General features: G+C 35.0%; 1 long non-coding RNA gene across 1 annotated transcript; it reads left to right on the plus strand.

Moving 5' to 3' along the window:
* The first annotated feature begins 212 nt into the window (after positions 1 to 212).
* LOC308185626 lies at positions 213 to 3,476 on the plus strand. The gene is made up of 3 exons (XR_013943526.1): positions 213 to 349; positions 1,411 to 1,507; positions 3,368 to 3,476. It is a non-coding gene; the product is annotated as an uncharacterized lncRNA (long non-coding RNA).
* Positions 3,477 to 5,326: the final 1,850 nt, after the last annotated feature.

A 5,326-nucleotide genomic window follows, 5' to 3' on the forward strand; every position in this document is an offset into this window, starting at 1 on the left:
GTGCCTACGATACTCCTGTTCAGTGCTATACGTTGGTAAGTGGTGCATTTCTTTCTGTCTTATCTCATTAGGATGTGTTTATCATGTGCTTTCTGTGTAATAACTGACTGAGGACAGTGCCAGACAAGAATAGATGTTACACCTCTGAAAGGTGTTAAGATACATTTTATTTCTCTTCTAGAACACTAGCTGACATTTTGATTGGCTGTCACCTGGATCTGTTGGATAAATAGCATGAATAATGTACACTCCCTACTGTGTAGCCAAAGAGTTTTTCAAGATCTGAATAGACAGAAGGGATCTTTTGCCAACTTATTTATCTCCTGCCTTGTTCATACGTATTTCAACTGTAAGTTTATTTATGGAGAAATTAATTTCAACTTGGAAATTCTCAAGTTTTTAAAGTACAGCTTGAAATGGTGTTTGAATACCTGTTTTCAGACCAAAGGTAGACATTTGAATTCAAGTCTTACAAATTCTTTGTGGAGGATAAAATATTTGGAAAATGATTAAGTTAAGAAAAACATTCATGTTTTAAAGTATTTATTTTTCCTATGGTAGAGTCCTGTTCTGAGAAGGTTGCTTAATGGTGTCACAACTGCAGCAGCAGAGTAAAATGATCATAAATTTTCACAAAATTGAAAATTATGTCCAGAAACAATAAAAAGAATAAAAAATATGGTAATTTATATGTGAAATCATACCCAATTAGGCAGACAATAAAGACTTTGAAGAGATTTTTTTTTTTAAGTACAAAAAATGAATAATAAGAATAGTTCAAAACACATTGGACTCTGGAGGCTAATCTTTGATTCCATAGGACTGATAGAAGGCTAAGGTGTAAAAAAAATGCGCTCAAGGCTATAACAGGAAAATCTAAATGAGCTTTTTGTATTTGGGTTCCTCAGTATTAATTAGACATCATTGGAAAGGATTTTAGAGAAAAATAAAAGAGTAGTACATTCTTCTGAGCAAAAGATTTCACTCAAAAGGTCCAGAGTGAATTGTTACCAGCTATGTGATGTAAAACCTGTTACTCAAATCAGTTTTGGTGCCAGAAGAGAGGAAAGAGGCAAATGAGAACAAGTATTCAAAAAGGGCTCCAAAGGGAGTCTGGGAATCTACAGACCGCTGTATCTTACTTCTATACTGATTATACTGGTAGAAACCATAGGAAGGACTACAGCTAGTTAGGCACCTGGGAAACAGGTGTTAAATATCAAGCTTGTAAATCAAGTGATTCTGCTGGAGTATTGAAAGTCACATCAGCAAGCATGGTTGAGGGGACTGGCTGAGAGAGCACCGGATTTGAGGAAGAATGGTGGTTAATTACCGAGTAGAAAAAGGAAAACTGTGGTCTGTTTTCAGAGAATGCACGCTGTCAGTGAAGTTCTTTTATCACCTCTGCAGGCACCAATCCTATCTGATACTGTTTTCTTCAGAAAACATCTAGAAATGGGGTGAGCAGCAAGACGTCAAGGCTTTGACATTGGAAAACTACTCCAAGGTAGGAAAGAGCTGCTGGAGGTTGTCAATGAGCAAGTGAACAACAAAGTGCCAGCTAATATTTAATGTCAATAATCATGGAGTAACACAGGTGGCAAAACAGTTTTGACTATAAACACAATCGCTTGAAATTAATGGTGTCTCATTCCCGAGTGAATCCTTGCAGGCACCATGAATAGCACTCTGAAACATTCAGCTGAGTCCCTAGAAGCAATGAAAAAGGTAAATAAGATGTTAGGTAGTGAACAGGAATAGAGAACAAAACCTCATGACACCACAGAATTAGCCTGCAGTCTGTAGGCATTTTAAAATTATCACAACTGCAAGAAATTTCATCTTGCTCAGGGTTTAACAGACCTAGGGACAGTACAGAGAAGGGAAGGATCAGAGGTTACTTAATCAGATAGTTACTTCACAGAGAAGGGAAAATAGCCTAATCCTTATCAGTATGGGAAAGAGTTGAGTGAAAGTGATTTTGATAGATGTCCATGTAATCATAAATGGTGTGGTCAAAGTGAATGAGGAATTACTGTTGACTCTTTTTATATCCAATGAAGCTATTCTGCAGGTGATATAAAAGTCACCAAAATGAATAATTTCTTTCAAAAAAAGGATGTAACTGAAGTGCATAATTCATTGCTAAATAAAGTATAAATAGATCAAAAAGAATATGAAAGAAAGGTCCATGCAAAGATTTTAAACAGAATGGTTTGGATGTAAATTTTAGCTCACAATATTTCAGAAAGATGAGTGCTAGAACTGTGGAGAGGCTGTTATGAGCACGAGATAAGGATCATCTACATTCTTCCTATAAATTCATTTATTGTTATGTATTGCAGTAATTGCAAGGGTCAAATGAGGCAGTTATTCTTAGTATTTTTAAATTTATTTTAAATTTTGTATTTTAGAAATATTATTATGATTGTTATAAGACTAAGCTGGAGAATGCATTGAGACTAACTCAGTCTCAGACAATAACTAATTCAAGACCTATATTATTTTATACAGCATTTATGCTTATGTTGAGCAGTCAAGAAATACAGCTTAGATTTGCTGACATAGTATGTTGCAGACTTGTTACTCTATAGGCCCTTAAAAGAGTCATTACGTCTCTGAATAAAATGATTTCAGTGAAATTTGTCAAACACTGTTTAATGGTGTCTCATGGTAAGTCTTCCCTAAGTGAAGAAAAGTTGGATTCCACCTCTCCTACTGCCCCCAGAGGAATAGTCGAATAGTGTTTTTTTGTGTAGTCTAAGATCTGAAAAGATTTGATTGGGACTCACACTAAATGCTGAATTTTAGTGTAAATAATTCTACCACTTTCACTTAGATTGTGTGTATATATATTTATATATATTTGGCAATTATATCATATATATTCCAATAATACATTTGAGATGTTGTGTGCTGTCAACTAAAACAGTTCCAATTGCATCAGTTAAAATTTCCAACATCATTACCCTTACAAAATCTTTACTGTTACTTTATTAAAGTCCTTCAGGAGCTATGGTGGCTTTCAAGGGGATTTAAAGAAGAATACTGTACCATATTTTAAGCACCACTATGAATGATATATCACTTAAATGCATTCTTAAAAAGGGTCAAAAAATGGGTTTGAAATGAAGACTGTATTTGATCAAATGAGAAAAATTGTGCCAGGTATTGCAGCAGCCTCTTGCAGAAAATAATAGACAGTAAATGAAGGTAAAGGATGCTCTTTCTACTTAGCTGAAAATCCATTAGCAATGTGATTTTCCCTGATTTTCCCCAGGAAAGTCCACTATCTTACATCTGTGGGTTTCTGTGACCTGCTATGTGTTGGTGTTTGATGTGTTTACCGTCATGCTTGTTTTTGCAGCTGAAGTGCAGACCTGATGAAACCAAGCATTGGGAAGTATTGTCAGGTTGTTGGAGTGATCTGCCTACCCCCATGCCACTATCAGAAATAATTGGGAAGTATGGCATGCTCTTCTTTTGATTTTCATATGTTTCTCTGCTATTTGAAAGGGGGGGTGGGGGCTGGGGTGGGGAGCCAGGTTTGGTGTAAGTGGAAGGTAAATGGCAGAATGAATGCATTACTTTTTTCTCTCAGCACTGTAGCAATGAGGAAAGGAAAATATGTGCCACACTGTCTCATCCTTTGCCTTTGTCACTGGGCAGCAATGCATTTAATGGCTGACTAAATGGCTCTAGCCTAGCAGAGAACAGACTGCTTTAGCAGGTCTTTTGTGTATTTATTTTATTTTATTTTATTTTATTTTATTTTATTTCATTTTATTTTTATTTCATTTTATTTTTATTTCATTTTATTTTTATTTTATTTTTTCTGACTGAAAATCATCCTAGAGTTTTACAGCATGGAGCAGGTAACAAAATACCCAATGAAGTTCACTCTGAAATCACAGAGTTTTCAGCAGCTGTGAAATCTTGTTGTGACAAATTGAAATATCTTGGAAGTAACTCTTAGAACTGAGCAGAAGGTTATAATTTCACTTTACAGCTGCACACATGAATGACTGAACAGTTAATTTAGATCAATAACACAATTTAAGGGTAGTACTGCAAAACAGCAGTCTATAGGTGTCAAGGATCATGTCTTTTAACAAGTTTATATAATGAACATACTGGGAACAAAGCTGAAATACTTCTACAAGTAGGTGTTTTTTTTTTTTTTTTTTCCTTCAGAATGAGATGACTTTCGTAATCCTGGTTGTACACTAGCATCATCTGTCACTGTGCTGCACTATATTAGAATACATATTACAAGCTCCAGAGCATTTTTGTATTGTAGGCCTATATGATTACTTGTTATGTTCTCTATTACACGAATCTTTGTTTGTACGTCTGCAGCCATATGAAATACTCTTTCAGCTTCATCTCTGTCATGCTCCTCAAATAACAAGATAACATTTTTTTCGTGAACAATAGATGTTCAATAACCTGAAAAGAATGATGCATCACACTTTTTTCTTGTGCCTGATGACCACACAGAAATGAGTTAGCTTTTATATTAAGAGTGTTAAGGTGCTCTGGGCAGAAGGCTGAGAAATAATTTTGGTTTGAGTCTCCACTGAGCTCCTGGTAGAAGACTTAATGTTAAAAATGCAATGCCTCTTTTTTTTTTTTTTTTCTGAAGAGGATGTATGCTGACAATTTATTTTTTTCTTATATGTGAAGAACATGAACAGCTGTGTAGGTTATGACAAATAAAGGTATATTTATCTGGTTGCTGTTTTACTGTCAAAGTAACTTAAACACAAAAATAAGTCAAAGACAAATAAGATGAGACTAAAAAAAAAGACTGCTAAAAGTGGTGTGATTATTGAAAACTACTGCTAGGATCCTTTAACAGCTTTTATGAAAACCTTCGAACATACAGGCTTTTATTTCTACTTCTTGGATAAAACTGGAAGAACACTCCCATATTTGCTATAGTGACAATGTTTCTTCTATGTGAACTACTTTGGAAGAGAGGTAACATTATTTTATCTAAGATTTTTTTCCCAAATAGACAATAAAATCTTTGTCTATATTAGCATAGCTGATATTGTCTATACTACCTAGCTGATCGAGGCAGTTAGCCAGTTGACGTAATCTTTTTGGATTTCAGCAAAACTTTTGATACTGTTTCTCACAGTATCCTTCCAGAAAGCATATCCAGCATACAGCTAGACAAATACATAATAAAATGTCTGAACAATTGGCTGATAGTGTGGGCTCAAAGGATTATAGTGAATGAGATTACATCAGCCTGACTGCCAGTCATTAGTAGGGCTCCCAAGGGCTCCATTTTAGGTATAGTACTCTTCAATATTTT

Source organism: Anser brachyrhynchus (assembly GCF_964034855.1).
Source record: "Anser brachyrhynchus genome assembly, chromosome: Z".
Classification (NCBI taxonomy): Eukaryota; Metazoa; Chordata; class Aves; order Anseriformes; family Anatidae; genus Anser; species Anser brachyrhynchus.